Genomic DNA, 16420 nt, shown 5'->3' with positions numbered 1-16420 from the left:
GGTATATCCCAGGATGTTGTGGGAGGCTAGGGAGAAAATTGTGGGTCTCCTGGCCAAGATATTTGAATCATCAGTAGTCATGGGTGAGGTGCCTGAAGATTGGAGAGTGGCAAATGTTGTGCCTTTGTTTAAAAATGGCTGCAGGGGAAAGCCTGGGCACTATAGGCCAGTGAGCGTCATATCTGTGGTGGGTAAATTATTGGAAGGTATTTTGAGAGACAGGATCTACAGGCATTTAGAGATGCAAGGACTGATTAGGGACAGTTAGCATGGCTTTGTCAGCGGAAAATCATGTCTCACAAATTTAATTGAGTTATTTGAAGGGATAACCAAGAAGGTAGATGAGGGCAGTATAGTTGATGTTGTCTACATGGACTTTAGCAAGGCCTTTGACAAGGCACCGCATGATAGGTTGTTGCATAAAAGTTAAATCTCATGGGATGCAGGCTGAGGTATCTACATGGATACAAAATTGGCTTCTTGACAGAAGCCAGAGGGTGGCTGTAGAGAGTTGTTTTTCAAACCAGAGGCCTATGACCAGCAGTGTGCCTCAGGGATCAGTGCTGGGCCCACTGTTATTTGTCATTTATATTAATAATTTGGATGAAAATATAAGGGGTATGATTAGTAAGTTTGCAGATGACACCAAGATTGGTGGCATAGTGGGCAGTGAAGAAAGTTATCTCCAATTGTAATGGGATCTTGATCAATTGGGCCAATAGGCTGACGAATGGCAGATGGAGTTTAATTTAAACAAATGCGAGGTGATGCATTTTGTTTGATTGAACCAGGGCAAGACTTATTCATTTAATGGTAGGACGTTGGGGAGAGTTACAGAACAGAGAGATCTAGGGATACATGTTCATAGCTTCTTGAAAGTGGAGTCACAGGTGGACAGAGTGGTGAAGAAGGCATTCAGCATGCTTGGTTTCATTGGTCAGAACATTAAATAGAGGAGTTGGGGCGTCTTGTTGAAGTTGTACAAGACATTGGTAAGGCCACACTTGGAATACTGTGTGCAGTTCTGGCACAAAACCGCCCTCATCCACAAAGGCTGTCAAGCTCACAAAGCAAGATGTATTGCTAAAGCACAACTTAAGTGCGAGCTGCGCAAGTCCAGAGCCACCAGCGCAACATCTACAGTGTCTACACAAGTCTGTCCAATATGCGCCAGGACATTCTATGCCTGAATTGGCCTGATCAGTCATCTTCAGACACGCCGCAACCAGCCTCAAAATGACTAATGGTGTCAAGGTCCTCATCGATGACGATGGACAAAAAACAACAGCAGTTCTGGTCACCCTATTATAAAAAGGATATTATTAAACTAGAAAGAGTGCAGAAAAGATTTACTACGATGCTACCGGGACTTGATGGATTGAGTTATAAGGAGAGGCTGAATAGACTGGGACTTGTTTCTCTGGAGTGTAGGAAGCTGAGGGGTGACCTTATAGAGGGCCATAAAATGAGAGGCATAGACAAGGCAGATAGTCAATATCTTTTCCCAAAGGTAGGAAAGTCTAAAACTAGAGGGCATAGGTTTAAGGTGAGAGGGGAGAGAATCAAAAGTATCCAGAGGGGCACGTTTTTCACACAGAGGGTGGTAAGTGTCTGGAACAAGCTGTCAGAGGTAGTAGTAGAGGCCGGTGCAATTTTGTTTTTTAAAAAGCATTCAGATAGTTACATGAATACAATGGGCATAGAGGGATATGGGCCAAATGCGGGCAATTGGGATTAGCTTACGGGTTTTAAAAAAAAGGGTGGCATGGACAAGTTGGGCTGAAGGGCCTGTTTCCATGCTGTAAACCTCTATGAATCTATGACCCTCGGAAAAAATTTCTTCTCATCTCCTCTATAATGAGAAAGCCCTTATTTTTAAACGATATCCCCTCATTCTAGTCTCTCTCAGAATGGAGTAAGGCGTTTGATAAGGTTCACCATGGTAGGCTTCTGCACAAAATGCAGATGTATGGGATTGGGGGTGATCTAGGGAACTGGATTAGGAATTGGCTAGCGGATAGGAGACAGAGGGTAGTGGTTGACGGTAAATATTCATCATGGAGTTCGGTTACAAGTGGTGTGCCTCAGGGATCTGTGTTGGGGCCACTGCTGTTTGTGATTTTTATTAATGATCTGGATGAGGGTATAGTTGGGTGGATCAGTAAATTTGCTGATGACACCAAAGTCGGAGGTGTGGTAGATAGTGAGGAAGGGTGTCATAGTTTGCAGGAAGACTTAGACAGGTTGCAGAGCTGGGCCGAGAGGTGGCGGATGGAGTTTAATGCAGAGAAATGTGAGGTAATTCACTTTGGTAGGAATAACAGATGTGTTGAGTATAGGGCTAACGGGAAGACTTTGAATAGTGTGGAGGAGCAGAGGGATCTAGGTGTATGTGTACATAGATCCCTGAAAGTTGGGAATCAAGTAGATAAGGTTGTTAAGAAGGCATACAGTGTCTTGGCATTTATTGGTAGGGGGATTGAATTTAGGAGTCGTAGCGTTATGTTGCAACTGTACACAACTCTGGTGCGGCCGCACTTGGAGTATTGTGTGCAGTTCCGGTCCCCACATTACAGGAAGGATGTGGAGGCTTTGGAGAGGGTGCAGAGGAGGTTTACCAGGATGTTGCCTGGTATGGAGGGGAGGTCCTATGAGGAGAGGCTGAGGGATTTGGGGTTGTTTTCGCTGGAAAGAAGGTGGCTAAGAGGGGATCTTATTGAAACATATAAGAAGATTAGGGGTTTAGATAGGGTGGATAGTGATAGCCTTTTTCCTCTGATGGAAAAATCTAGCACGAGGGGGCATGGCTTTAAACTAAGGGGGGGTAGTTATAGGACAGATGTCAGGGGTAGGTTCTTTACCCAGAGGGTGGTGAGGGATTGGAATGCCCTGCCTGCTGCAGTTGTAAATGCGCCTAGTTTGGGGGCGTTTAAGAGGTCTGTGGACAGGTTTATGGACGAAAAGGGATTGGTTTAGGTTAGTGGGTCATTGTTGTTGTTTTTTTTTAAACTGGTCGGCGCAACATCGTGGGCCGAAGGGCCTGTTCTGCGCTGTAATGTTCTATGTTCTAACCTTTCAGCATCCACCCTGTCAAGTTCCTTCAAGATCTTGTAATAAGGTCACTCCTCAATCTTCTTAAACTCCAATGGATATAGGCACAGCATGTCTAACCTTTCTTCATTTAAGATACTTACCCGTGCACCAGCCCCATCCTAGGTATCAGCTGAGTGAATCTTCGCCAAAGTGCTTCTAATGCATTTATATCTGTTCTTAAATAAGGAGACCATAACTGTATAAAATACTCTGGATGTGGTCTCACCAATGCCCTGTACAATTGCAGCAAAACATTTCTATTTTTATGTTCCCAGATCCCTCTGTACCTTAGAGACCTACAATCTCTCTCCATTTAAATAATATGCTGTTTTTCTATTAATCCTGTCAAAGTGGACAATTTCCTATTTTCCCACATTGTACTGCATCTGTAATTTTTTTGCCCACTCAATTAACCTTTGTTCCTTTGCAGACTCTTGCTGATCTTCCTATCTATTTTTGTGTCATCAGCAAATTTAGTAACCATACATTCTGTCCTTTCAGCCAAGTCATTGATATAAATTTCAAACAGTTGAGGCCGCAGTGGCACACCGTTGGTCACATCTTGCCAACCCAAAAAGGATCCATTTATCCCCATTCTTTGTTTTCTGTTAACAAAGAAATCTTCCATCCAGGCTAATATGTCACCCCCTACACCATGTAATGTTTCCTTGGGTAGCAGCATTTTACGTCACACCTTGTCAAATGCATTCTGGAAATTTAAGTACAGCACAACCACATGTTCCCCTTTATCTGTGTTGCCTGTTGCTCATAGAACTCCAATAAATTAGACAAACGTGATTTCCCTTTCACAAAACCATGTTTACTGCTTGATTACATTACGATTTTTTAAGATGCCCGCTAAAACCTCCTTTTAAAAATTCCAGCAATTTCCCTACAATAGATGTTAAGCTAACTGGCTTATAGATTTTTATTTTTTTGTCTCCTTCCTTTCTTGAACGGGGGTGTCACATTCAACATTTTTGATGGGACCTTTCCACAACCTAGGGAATTTTGAAAAACTAGAAATAATGCATCCATCATCTCTGTAGCCACTTCTTTAAAAGGTCCTCGATCTGTCAGGACCTGAATCTGGGCACTTGCCTCCTTTTAGTTCTAATGATTTTCTTATTAGCCTTTTCTTGTGACTGTAATTGTTATAAGTTCTTACACCTCTTGATTCACAATTATTTCTGCAATGCTATTCGTATTCTCTACGATGAAGACAGCCATGACATATCTGTTCAATTCATCTGCCAATTCCTTATTCTCCATTATTAATTCCCCATTCTAACTCTCTAGGGGACCAGTGCTCCTTTACCTATTCCTTTTCTATTTAAATACTTGTACATTAATATTTCTAGCTATCTTTCTCTTGTACTCTTAATTTCGTCCTCCTTATAAACTTTCAGTCACTCTTTGTTATTCTTTATATTCTGCCCAATCTTCTGACCTGCCACTAATCTTGGCGGAGCTATACATTTCCTCTTTCAATCTGATATTGCCTTTAACTTCAGTTTGTCACAGATGGTTTGTCTTTCCCTTAGAATCTTTGTTGCTCAAACAAAAGTATCTTTAATGAGTCTTCTGAAATATCTCCTTAAAATGTCTACCACTGCACCACCACTAACATATCCTCTAACGTAATTTCCCAGTTTACCTCAGCTAGCTATGTCTTCATTTCTTCATTACTGTCCCTTTTAAGTTTAAAACACTAATCTTAGATCCACTCCTCTCTTCCTCAAACTAATTTCTTCTGCCTACCCTTGGTCCATATCCCTCTATTAGTTGCACATTCACGTACTTATCTAAAAGCCCCTTAAACACTCATATTCTACTGCCCGCGCCACCACTCCTGGCAGCATGTTCCAGATACCTCCCATTCTCTGTATAAAAAAACTTATCCCTTACATCATCGCTGAACTTTCCCCCTCTCACTTTAAGTGCTTGCTCCCTAGTATTTGACATTTCAATTCTGGAAAAAAGGTTCTGACTGTCAACCCTATCTATGCCTCACACAATTTTATAGACTTCTATCAGGCCTCCCCTCAGCCTCCACCTGTCCAGAGAAAACAACCCTAGTTAGTCCAACTTCTCCTTGTAGTTCATACCCTCTAATCTAGGCAGCATCCTGATAAACCTCTTCTGCACCCTTTCCAAAGTCTCCACATACTTATAGTGTAGTTCCCACTTTCTCCAACACTGGTGCCAATGCTACATTAATCTAAACCAATTCCTCACAAACCAATCTTTGAGCTACACATTAAATTCTGGAATCTGGTTTACCTATGCCAATTTTCTCATGGCTCAGGTAGTAATCCAAAGAACCTTTGAGGTTCTGCTTTTTAATTTAGCTCCTCACTGCCCATACTCCTGCAGCAGAATCTCTTTCCTAGTTCTACTTATGTTGTTGGTACCTATGTGGACCATGGCCATTGTATCCTTTCTCCAGCCAGTGCAGATATGAATTAGGATGTCAGAGCTCTGGGGTCCTAATGCAGGTAACATAGTCTTCTGGATTCCTGCTCTCAGCTGCAAAGAATTGTATCTATTCCCCTGACTATAAGATCCCCAAATACCACTACATTCCTATTAACTCCCCCTGCTCAAATGACTTCCTGTACAATGGTTAGTTTACTATTCCTCCCTGCAGTCATCATCCATTCAGAATCTCACATCTGTTGAACAACTGCAAAGGCTGAGGCTCCTCCACTTCTTCCTTCTGCATCCCAATACCTGCCTCACACCCTCCTATCCTAATCAAATTAGGACACTATCCTGAGGGGTGTGACAGTCTCCCAGTACAAAATGTCCAAGTAACTTCCTGGTGGTGATAACTACCTTTGGATCCTGCTTTTGCCCATTTTTTAAGTAGCTGTTACTGCCTGTGGATCCTCTTCCCCACACTGGTAGGTAGTGGTTACTGCCTCCAAGTCCTCCTTTTGAGGTCCACAATTTTGAGACATGTGCATTCATCTAATTCTGGCCTCTTATTAATTCCTGATTTAACTGCTTTACCATCAGCTGTCTGGGCCCTAAGCTCTGGAATTCCCAGCTGGAACTCATCTATCTTTAAGATGGTCTTTAAAACCTATCACTTTGACCATAGTTTTGACCATTTCTCCAATGTGGTTCAGTCCAATTTTGCTTCATAGTACTCCTGGGATGCACCTCGCAATGCTTTTATCATGTTAAAGACACTAAAAAAATTGAAGTAGTTGTCAGTGTTGACCCAGTGTGAGCTTCTGAATCCTCATCTTCTCCATCATTAAAATCATTTACTTCCATCACCCATCTCAGGAACATTGAAAAAAACAAGCAGATAACAAACACGAATAGCAGTAGGCCACACAGCCCCTTGAGCCTAATTTGCCATTCAATAAGATCACAGTTGATCTCTTTCCTGCACAGCTCACAATATCCCTTGATTTCTTGAGAGATCAAAAACCTATCAATTTCATCTTTAAATATCCTCAATGATAGGGCATGCACAACTCACTGGGGTTAAGAACTCCAAAGATTCACAGCTGCTTTGTGAAGAAATTTCTCCCCGTCTTAATCCAAAAGGATTAACCACTTATCACGAGGAAACAAACTCTATCTACCCTGTCAAACCCCTTTAAATGAAATTTTCCCTTATTCTACTGAGCTCATGAATATAGGACAAATTTATTTAGCCTCTCATCCAAGGGCACTCTCATTTCAGGAACTAATTTAGTGAACCTTTGCTGTTCCACCTTCAAGGCAAGTACATTGTTCCTTGTTTATGGAGATAAAAATTGTGTACAATACTCCAGGTGTGTCACAAGCTCTGTCCAATTGCAGTAAACCTTCCTTATTCTTGTGCTCTAGTCCCCTTATAATAAAAGCCAAGTGCCAAAGAATCAGTGATCAGTTTATCTGCTGTTGAAATCCCCAGTCATATTTTATTTACATAGAACATAGAACATTACAGCGCAGAACAGGCCCTTCGGCCCACGATGTTGCGCCGACCAGTTACAAAAACAATGACCCACTAGCCTATACCAATCCCATTTCGTCCATAAACCTATCCAGAGATCTCTTAAACGCCCCCAAACTAGACGCATTTACAACTGCAGCAGGCAGGGCATTCCAATCCCTCACCACCCGCTGGGTAAAGAACCTACCCCTGACATCCGTCCTGTAGCTACCCCCCCTTAATTTAAAGCCATGCCCCCTCGTGCTAGCTTTCTCCATCCGAGGAAAAAGGCTATCACTATCCACCCTATCTAAACCTCTAATCATCTTATATGTTTCAATAAGATCCCCTCTTAGCCGCCTTCTTTCCAACGAAAACAACCCTAGATCCCTCAGTCTCTCCTCATAGGACCTCCCCTCCATACCAGGCAACATCCTAGTAAACCTCCTCTGCACCCTCTCCAACGCCTCCACATCCTTCTTGTAATGCGGGGACCAGAACTGCACACAGTACTCCAAGTGCGGCCGCACTAGAGTAGTGTACAGTTGCAACATTACACTGCGACTCCTAAATTCAATCCCCCTACCAATAAACGCCAAGACACCGTACGCCTTCTTGACAACCTTATCTACTTGATTCCCAACTTTCAGGGATCTATGTACACACCAGACATCACGACTATTTCAATACATTTTGGCTGAATTCCCAATCTCTTCCCTCCACAAACACAAGTTCAAAAATGAGTTATTGATATTCTTATATATTTATAATTTTAAGTTATACTAGGTCCCATTTATTCATTACTTGTGAGCTCACTGAGTTTCATTGACCCCTGCTTTATTTTAACATTTTAAAATCCTAATCTTTGTTTTTAGATTCTTCCATAATCTCTTCCCCTTCACATTTTCTAAACTCATTCAAATACAATTCTCCATGAACTCACGTCCCTTCTACTCTAACCTCTTGTGGATCCCCCACCCGAAATTAAAGCAACCTCATGTCAAGTGGTAACAGGTAGAAGAAATTCAATAATTCATCTCAGTCCTCTGAACAGATTTCAGCACATTCATATTGAACATTATAGATCTCATTATTATTAAAATAATCATTCAAAAGTGATGAACAAATTAAACTGAATGGCCTTATTAGGTTCCTATATCCACGCAATGAAAAGAATATTCTAATTCACACTTGGGGTACAAAATAAAAATGTGGAAGGAGGATATATTTATGTAGGTTGGACTGAGAAACTGTACTGAGACAAAATCTTTGACAGGACAAAACTAAAGCATGATCAGCATTAAATACCAAGTATGATAGATCAGATAGTAGCTGGATTTCACTACCTTGGCTAGCTGAAGCCAGGGCCAGCAGGAAAACAGCATTCTAGATCACAATTTAAGCTAGCACAAATTCAATGATTTAAAGGATGACAAACATATTTATGAAAAATACATTCTAATCTCAAAAAGAGCGTAAGGCTGACAATTACTTACACCATCCTTTCATAAATTGAAACACTGCCAAAGAGAATGAGGGGGAAATAAATTCATAAAAAGTCAAAATAGTCACCTTGTATACACAGGTAAAATTAAGTTTCTGATTGAAAAATAGAACACATTAGAGATAATCCATGATTAGAAGAGTCTTGTGCAAAAGCATGCTACATATTTATTTAATTTAATGCTACAGGAATGAGTAGTTTCCAATTTTATTGATTATTCCAGCACAGTTTCTTAAATTGCAATAGTTGGATGTAGATTCATCAGTTAGGAGAAATACACATTTCTAAAGCTTAGACCAATGTAACACAGAATTACATAGAACGCACAGCACATAAAATGTCTGTTCGTCCTAACTGGTCCATCCAGTGTTTGTGCTAAACATGTATCCTCTGCCAGCCCTCTTCATCGTACCCTATTAGCATAACCTTATTTCCCACTTTTCTACCCATTTATCTAGCTTTCCTTTCAATTTATCCCTGCTATTTGCCTTAAGTATTGCACATATTAACAAGTTTTACATTCTAACCACGCTGTGTGTAAGGACATTTTTCTTGAACTTCTTACTGGATTTGTTTGAGACTTGCATTTAAACAACACCTTTGAGACATCTGATCACCAGATGTCTCAAAGTGCTTAACAACCAATTAAGTACTTATGAGGCATAGACACTGCTGTGCAGCAGCCAATTTGTGCACAGCCAGCTCCCACAAACAGCAATGCGATAATGACAGGACAATTTTTTTAAAATCTGTGACCTGTGCTGTTGATCAAAGAATAAATATTGGTCAGGTCACTGGGGATGACTCACCTGGCTCTTCTTTTAAATAGTGTGATGGGATATTTTACAAACACCTGAGGAGACAGCAGGGCCTCATTTTTAAGTCTCATCTGAAAATTGGCATCTCCAGCAGTTCAGCACTCCCTCAGTACTGCACTGGAGTATCAACTTTGACTTTTGTGCTCATGTCCTGAATCTGTAACTTTGAATCAGAGGCAACAGTGTAATCAACTGAGCCACAGCTGACATACTTACTGCTCCTAGTTTTGTATTTCCTACAAATGGAAAAAGCTTATTTATGTTTACCCGATGAAATCCCTTCATAATAATAATTAAAGTCCATATCAGAATCGGGCTTATGCCAATCCTGCTTACATTTTCTGAAGATGCATCCTTCCCCTCTGTTCCGTTACTAGATCACAGTTGTGTCATCTTTCCAGAAATGCACTAATTTGTTGGAGCCTGAAAATGAACCACAGCCATCCAAACTACCAAGGATTTGAAGGTTTTGAAATTAGTTCCTCCAAATGCCACTGATTTCTGCTATGTGCAAGTTCTATAACAATACTGTTACCAGCAACACGAAAATAGTAAAGTTTTTGATAATTTCTTTAAGGATTGGCAATTTCTGGAAATGCTATTTCAAGAATATGGGCTACAGTCAAAGCAAGTTTAATTAGCTGTTAATAATAATAGCTAATAGTTAATAATAATAGCTAATAAACATAATTTCTTGCAGAGACTGAACATGGGACTTCATGTAGCTGACAAGAAATATTGATTTGTGGAAAGTGATTCTATTCAAAATTGTCTTAAGAAGCCTTCTGACTAAAATACAAAGCAATGAAGTAAAAGTTCTATCCTGCCAGTTCAAAGGCAACAGAAGAGAATGAGAATTTATAACAAGCAAAAAAAAAGTTGAACAATATTAGGGCAGTTTCTCGAGCATGATAAAAAAAAGACAATAGGTTGCCAACAACAGGATAAGAAGAAATGTAAACATGTTCTGAGTCAAGGCTAACAAAATGAGGAATACAACCTTGCTAAGTAGCTGATTTTCTTAAAAGGGTGGTATCCAAAATATACTTCCTCTAAGGAGACAAAATGTATGCAAAAGACAAAGGACACAGCGTTTTTGATGGATATATATGAATAGATCTCCAATATGATCATGGTTAGTAGACAAAGGTGGTATTTCTGGCCCAACTCCATATCCTCTCCTTCAACAGATTAACCTCTTTCCCTTCTTGCACTCCACCTTGACCAACTGAACGTGTGCCCTGTTTGTTCTCTTCCCTTGCACTTTGCTTTCTCCTCACCCATCAACATTCTTCCCTGTTAAAGTGCAGGTTCTCTTGCTGCACCCCCTGAACACTATCCGTCCCTCTTTCTTCTCCCCAGGTTTCTGCACAGGGGCTCTGTATCTAAAAAACAAAGAACAAAGAACAACCCAGCATGGGAAACAGGCCCTTCGGCCCAACGAGCCCGCGCCGCCGCATCACCCTACACCTATTCTACCCTGCATGTCTACGAATGGGACCCTACTCAGTCAGATTCAGGGAAGAAATAATGTCAATTTGGTAAAAACCGATTAGCCTAAGAGCACATCTTTGGGGTGTGGGAGGAAACCGGAGCGCCCGGAGGAAACCCACGCAACCACAGGGAGAATGCGCAAACTCCCACAGACACAGGCCCAAATCCATGTGTCTGCACAGCCAGCAGTGCTAGTCACTGAGCTGTTGCGGCGCCCGTCTACCGGTCCAGGATCAAGCACACACACCGACATGAAGTACTAGGCCACTCCTGGACTTCCAAGAGCAGCCCACACACGACCCGCCGTGTGCATGCCCCTCGCTTGACACGAGGTGGACCTCCACCTGTGGAATAAAGACAAAAAATATTAATCATACAGCCTGCCCTTCCGGTGTCTCCCGAGGTTTAACCCTATTTAATAGCCCCTACCATATCCCTCCATTCTCGTTTCACTCATGTGCCTATCTAACTGCATCTTAAATGAGTCCAAACGTTCCTGCCTCCACCACCCTACTCGGTAGCGCATTCCAGACCCCCACAACTCTCTGCGTAAAGAACCTTCTTCTCACCTCCAAATTATACCTCCCCCCCCTCACCCTTAAATGATGACCTCTCGTGTTCGTACCCAGTCTAGGGAGCAGTCTCTCACTATTAACTCTATCTATTCCCTTCAGTATCTTATATACTTCTATCATGTCCCCTCTCAATCTCCGTCTTTCCAAGGAGAATAGCCCCAGTTTCTTCAATCTCTCCTCGTAACCCAGTGCCCCCATGCCAGGCAACATCCTGGTAAACCTCCTCTGCACCCTTTCCAGAGACTCCACGTCCTTCCGGTAGTAAGGTGACCAGAACTGGACGCAGTACTCCAAATGCGGTCTAACCAATGTTCTGTATAACTGAAGCATTAGACAGCAGCTTTTATACTCTATGCCCCTTCCTATAAAGGCTAACATCCCATAAGCCTTCGTAACAACGTTCTCCACTTGTGACGCAACCTTCATGGATTTGTGAACCTGCACTCCCAGGTCCCCCTGTATGTCTATACTCCTAATCGGCCTACCTTTTATCACATAGCTCCTCTCTGCATTATTCCGTCCAAAATGCATCACCTCGCATTTGTCAGGATTAAATGCCATCTGCCACCTATCTGTCATCAGCAAACTTGCTGATCACACCACCTACGCCCTCTTCCAAGTCATTTATGTAGACTACAAAGAGGAGAGGTCCCAGTACTGAGTTCTGCGGCACACCACTGGTCACTGGCCTCCAGCCCGACAAGGTCCCCTCCACAACTACCCTCTGTCTCCTATTTCCCAGCCAGTTCTCAATCCACCTAGCCACCTGGCCTCGTATCCCATGCGCCTTAACCTTTTCTACCAGCCTACCATGAGGGACTTTGTCAAACGCCTTACTGAAATCCATATAGATGACATCAACGGCTCTCCCATCGTCAACCGTTTTTGTCACCTCCTCAAAGAATTCCACCAGATTCGTAAGGCAAGACCTCCCTCTAACAAAGCCATGTTGCGTATCCCTAATCAGATCGCAACTCTCCAAATGCTCATACATCCTACCCCTAAGTATTTTTTCCATTAACTTCCCTACCACCGACGTCAAACTCACCGGCCTATAATTCCCAGGGTTATCCCTACTACCTTTTTTGAACAACGGGACCACATTTGCTACCCTCCAGTCTTCTGGGACCTCACCTGTGTCCAAAGAAGAGACAAAGATGTGCGCCAGAGGCCCAGCAATTTCATCTTTCGCCTCCCTAAGCAGCCTGGGATAAATACCATCAGGCCCCGGAGCTTTATCCGTCCTTATGCTACCTAAAAGCCCTAGCACTTCCTCTCTCGTAATAACTATATCCTGCAACTGAACCTCCGCTCCCTCCAAGAGACCGCACGATTCTGAACCCCTCTCCTTCGTGAATACCGACGCAAAGTATTCATTCAGGAGCTCCCCCATTCCCTCCGACTCAATACACAACTCTCCACTCTTGTCCCTAAGAGGACCAATTTTCCCTCTAACTACTCTCTTGCCTCTAATATAGGAATAAAATGCCTTAGGATTTTCCTTAGTCCTACCAGCCAAAGCCATCTCATGCCCTCTCTTCGCCCTTCTAATTCCCCTTTTTAGCTCCCTCCTACTCTCTCTATATTCCTCCAGCGCACACTCTGTACCCATTTGTTTTGACCTAACATACGCCTCCCTCTTCTTCCTGACCAAGTCTTCAATATCCCCCATAATCCACGGCTCTCTAATCCTACCTTTCCCATCCTTACACTTAACCGGAACATACCTCCCCTGCAACCATTTCATTTTGTCCCTAAAAGCCTCCCACTTGCCAACCGTGGACTTGCCAGCTAACAGTCCCTCCCAATCAGTTTGCTGCAGCTCCCTCCTAATCCTGCCATAGCTCGCCTTTCCCCAGTTCAGCACACTCCCGTTCGGACGGCACTCATCCCTTTCCATTTTTATCCTGAAGTAGACGGACTTGTGGTCACTGTTTGCCACATGTTCGCCTACCTCTACCTCACCCACCTGCCCCGGCTCGTTTCCCAACACTAAATCCAGTATAGCCCCTCCCCTAGTCGGGCTAGTTACATACTGTTCTAGCGACCCTTCCATAACACATTTCACAAACTCCTCTCCCTCCGGACCCCCAGCTCTAGGCCCCCTCCAATTCACTCCGGGAAAATTAAAATCACCCACTACAACCACTCTATTCTTCCTGCACCTGTCCAAAATGCCCTTGCAAATGCCTTCCTCCACTGACTTTGGGCTGTTGGGTGGCCTATAGTACACCCCTAGCAATGTGATCTCTCCCTTTATATTCCTCAACTCCACCCACAGCGACTCAATCCCTATCTCTTCCATATCGTCCTCCCTCTGCACTACTGTGATGTTTTCCTTGACTAACAGTGCCACCCCTCCACCTCTCTTCAACCCTCCTCTGTCACACCTAAAACACCTGTACCCAGGAACATTCAGCTGCCAGTCCTGCCCTTCCTGTAACCACGTCTCCGTTACAGCCATCACATCTAACTGCCTCACAAACATCAAGGCCCTAAGCTCATCCGTTTTCCCTGCCACACTCCTAGCATTGAAACAGACACAGTTCAACCCACAAGTGTCCCTCGGAACCACCTTCTCCCTTATAATTTTCCTTTCACCCGTCTCTCTCCCAGCCACCTCCCCACCCCCCCTCCCTATTAGTTTAAATCATTCCTGAACACCCCAGCTAACCTCCCTGCTAAGACACTAGTCCCCCTCCCGTTCAAATCCTCCCCACCCCTCCTGTACAATTGCCTTTCTCTCCTAAACACCTCCCAGTGATCCACATAAGTAAACCCCTCTACCCTACACCAGTCCCTCAACCATGCATTCAACTGCATGATCTCGTCATTCTTAGCCCTGCTCGTACTGGGCAGCAACCCAGACAGTGCCACCCTGGAGGTCCTGCTCTTTAGTTTGGCCCCCAACTCCCTAAATTGCCTACGGACCTCTCCCCTACTCCTCCTTCCTATATCCCCCTCCCCTACGTGTACTATGACCTCTGCCTGGGTCCCCTCCCCTTTCAAAATTCCCTCTACCCTTTCCATTATATCCTTTACCCCTGCTCCAGGGAGGCAGACCACCATCCTGGAGTCGCGCCCCTGCCCACAGAACCTCCTATCAATCCCTCGGACCCTCCCATCCCCTACCACTATCACCTTACCAGCCCCCTTCCGACCCTCGAAGTCAGTCTCCCCTTCCTTCCTATTTTTTCTGTGCCCCTGTTGACGAACCTTGGGGGGCCTCTGGGGAGGCCGGGGGACCCTGACTACTCTTCTTCTTCCTCTTTCCCCTCCTAACAGTCGTCCATCCTCCCTTCTCTTCAGCCCTTGAGACCTCCTCCTGCTCATGATTCCCAGCCATTATCTCCTCGTTCTCCCTGACTAGAAACACATCTTCCAGTCGCCCCTCGAGTTGCCTGACCCGGGCCCTCAATCGCTGCAGTTCTAAACATTTACTGCAGATGTGTACCTTGGGGACATGTGACACCACCAGGAACTCCCACATGTGGCACCGGACACAACTTACATTCCTCCCTATATTCCCTACCATGTCCCAACCTCCTGTAAGTGCCCAAAGGTAAAAATCTGTCACTCACCTTCTCTAAGCCTGCTCTCTCCTAAGCCCAGCGAGCCAAAGCCCTTCTCACTCAGTTCCCACTCACTCCGCTGCCTGCTCCCGACGCTGCCCGCTCTATGCTGCTACCCCTTTTTTATACCCCCCGCTCCCCCTTAACGACAATCCCCTGGCCTAACTTCCGGTACGGAAGTAAACTACACTCTAACAAGCCCCGAGAACCGGAAGTAGAGGAAAAAAGCGGTTTTTAATTCAAATCAGTCACTCACCACAGCCACAGCCACCAGGTTCAATGCTCCGGAGAACAATGCTCTCTTTCCCTCCCACTTCAACATAAACGGCCCCATTCTAACTCTGTGCAACTGTATTGGTTTAGAGTGAGTTAAAATCTCACCCACAGTGTCTCCTCATGTCTGACTTGTCCCTGTTTCCCTCAAGCAGGTTTCTACTCCTGAACTCTCAAATCAACATCTGTCTGTGGGCTGGGAGACTGCTGAAATAAAGTGACGAGTTTGTTGGCCAGATATTCTGCACCCATATTGTTTTGATTTTTCTTATTTATTTCTAATTTCTCATCCGCTCCTCCTTCACTTTTTCTCTTTGGCATTTCCTTAACTTTTTAAAATGTTTTAGTTTTCTTCCCTACTTACTTTCCTCTCCTGCTTATTTCCACAGTACTCCCTAGCCCCACCCAATTCCATAGAACTTTTTTTCTATAGAATGCCTACAGTATAGCAAGAGGCCATTCAGACCATCGAGTCTGCACCAACTACAATCCCACCTAGGCCCTACCCCCACATCCCTACATATCTACCCACTAATCCCTCTAACTTACACATCTCAGGACACTAAGGGCAATTTTAGCATGACCAATCAACCTAACTGCATATCTTTGGACTGTGGGAGGAAACCAGAACACCCGGAGGAAACCCACGCAGACACAAGGAGAATGTGCAAACTCCACACAGACAGTGGCCCAAGCCGGGAATCGGACCCAGGTCCCTGGAGCTGTGAAGCAGCAGTGCTAACCACTGTTCTACTGTGCCGCCCAATTCTGCAGTATTATCACTGGAGGTAGTGTGGAGGAAGCAGGCCAATGGATTTACTTCAGGGGCTGCACTGGACTTGACAGACTAGGAAGCAAATGAAGGAACTGGAAGAAGGTGGATTTCTGCATGTGCTTGGTGGGGTGTGCGGAGTAGGCCCAAAGGTTAGCTTGGAGAAGTTACTTCAAAAAAAAGATGCACTAGTTCTTGAGAATGATTTTTCTGTTTACCCTCTTTCTCCTAATGCAAGAGTATGTTCCCAGCATGGGAGTCAAAGCTAAAAGAACAGATGAATCAGTTATGCATGATGTTCACAGCCTTGTCAGGATGTACTAGAAGCTAGTTTATACCCAAGGGGCTGGATGGCAGAGCTGCTAGAACTTTTAATTTTGTA

General features: G+C 44.0%; 1 protein-coding gene across 2 annotated transcripts in view; it reads right to left on the bottom strand.

Annotated features, from left to right (window-relative positions):
• The window catches only part of LOC145352708 (uncharacterized), a 233939-nt gene that overhangs the window by 98168 nt on the left and 119351 nt on the right, over nucleotides 1-16420 (bottom strand). The gene's annotated exons all lie outside the window — the stretch shown is intronic.

The sequence above is a fragment of the Carcharhinus amblyrhynchos genome, chromosome 14, assembly GCF_965287045.1.
Source record: "Carcharhinus amblyrhynchos chromosome 14, sCarAmb.v2.hapA, whole genome shotgun sequence".
In the NCBI taxonomy this organism is placed as follows: domain Eukaryota; kingdom Metazoa; phylum Chordata; class Chondrichthyes; order Carcharhiniformes; family Carcharhinidae; genus Carcharhinus; species Carcharhinus amblyrhynchos.
The sequence above is the reverse complement of the archived record's forward strand: the minus strand, read 5'-3'. Positions and strand labels throughout refer to the sequence as shown.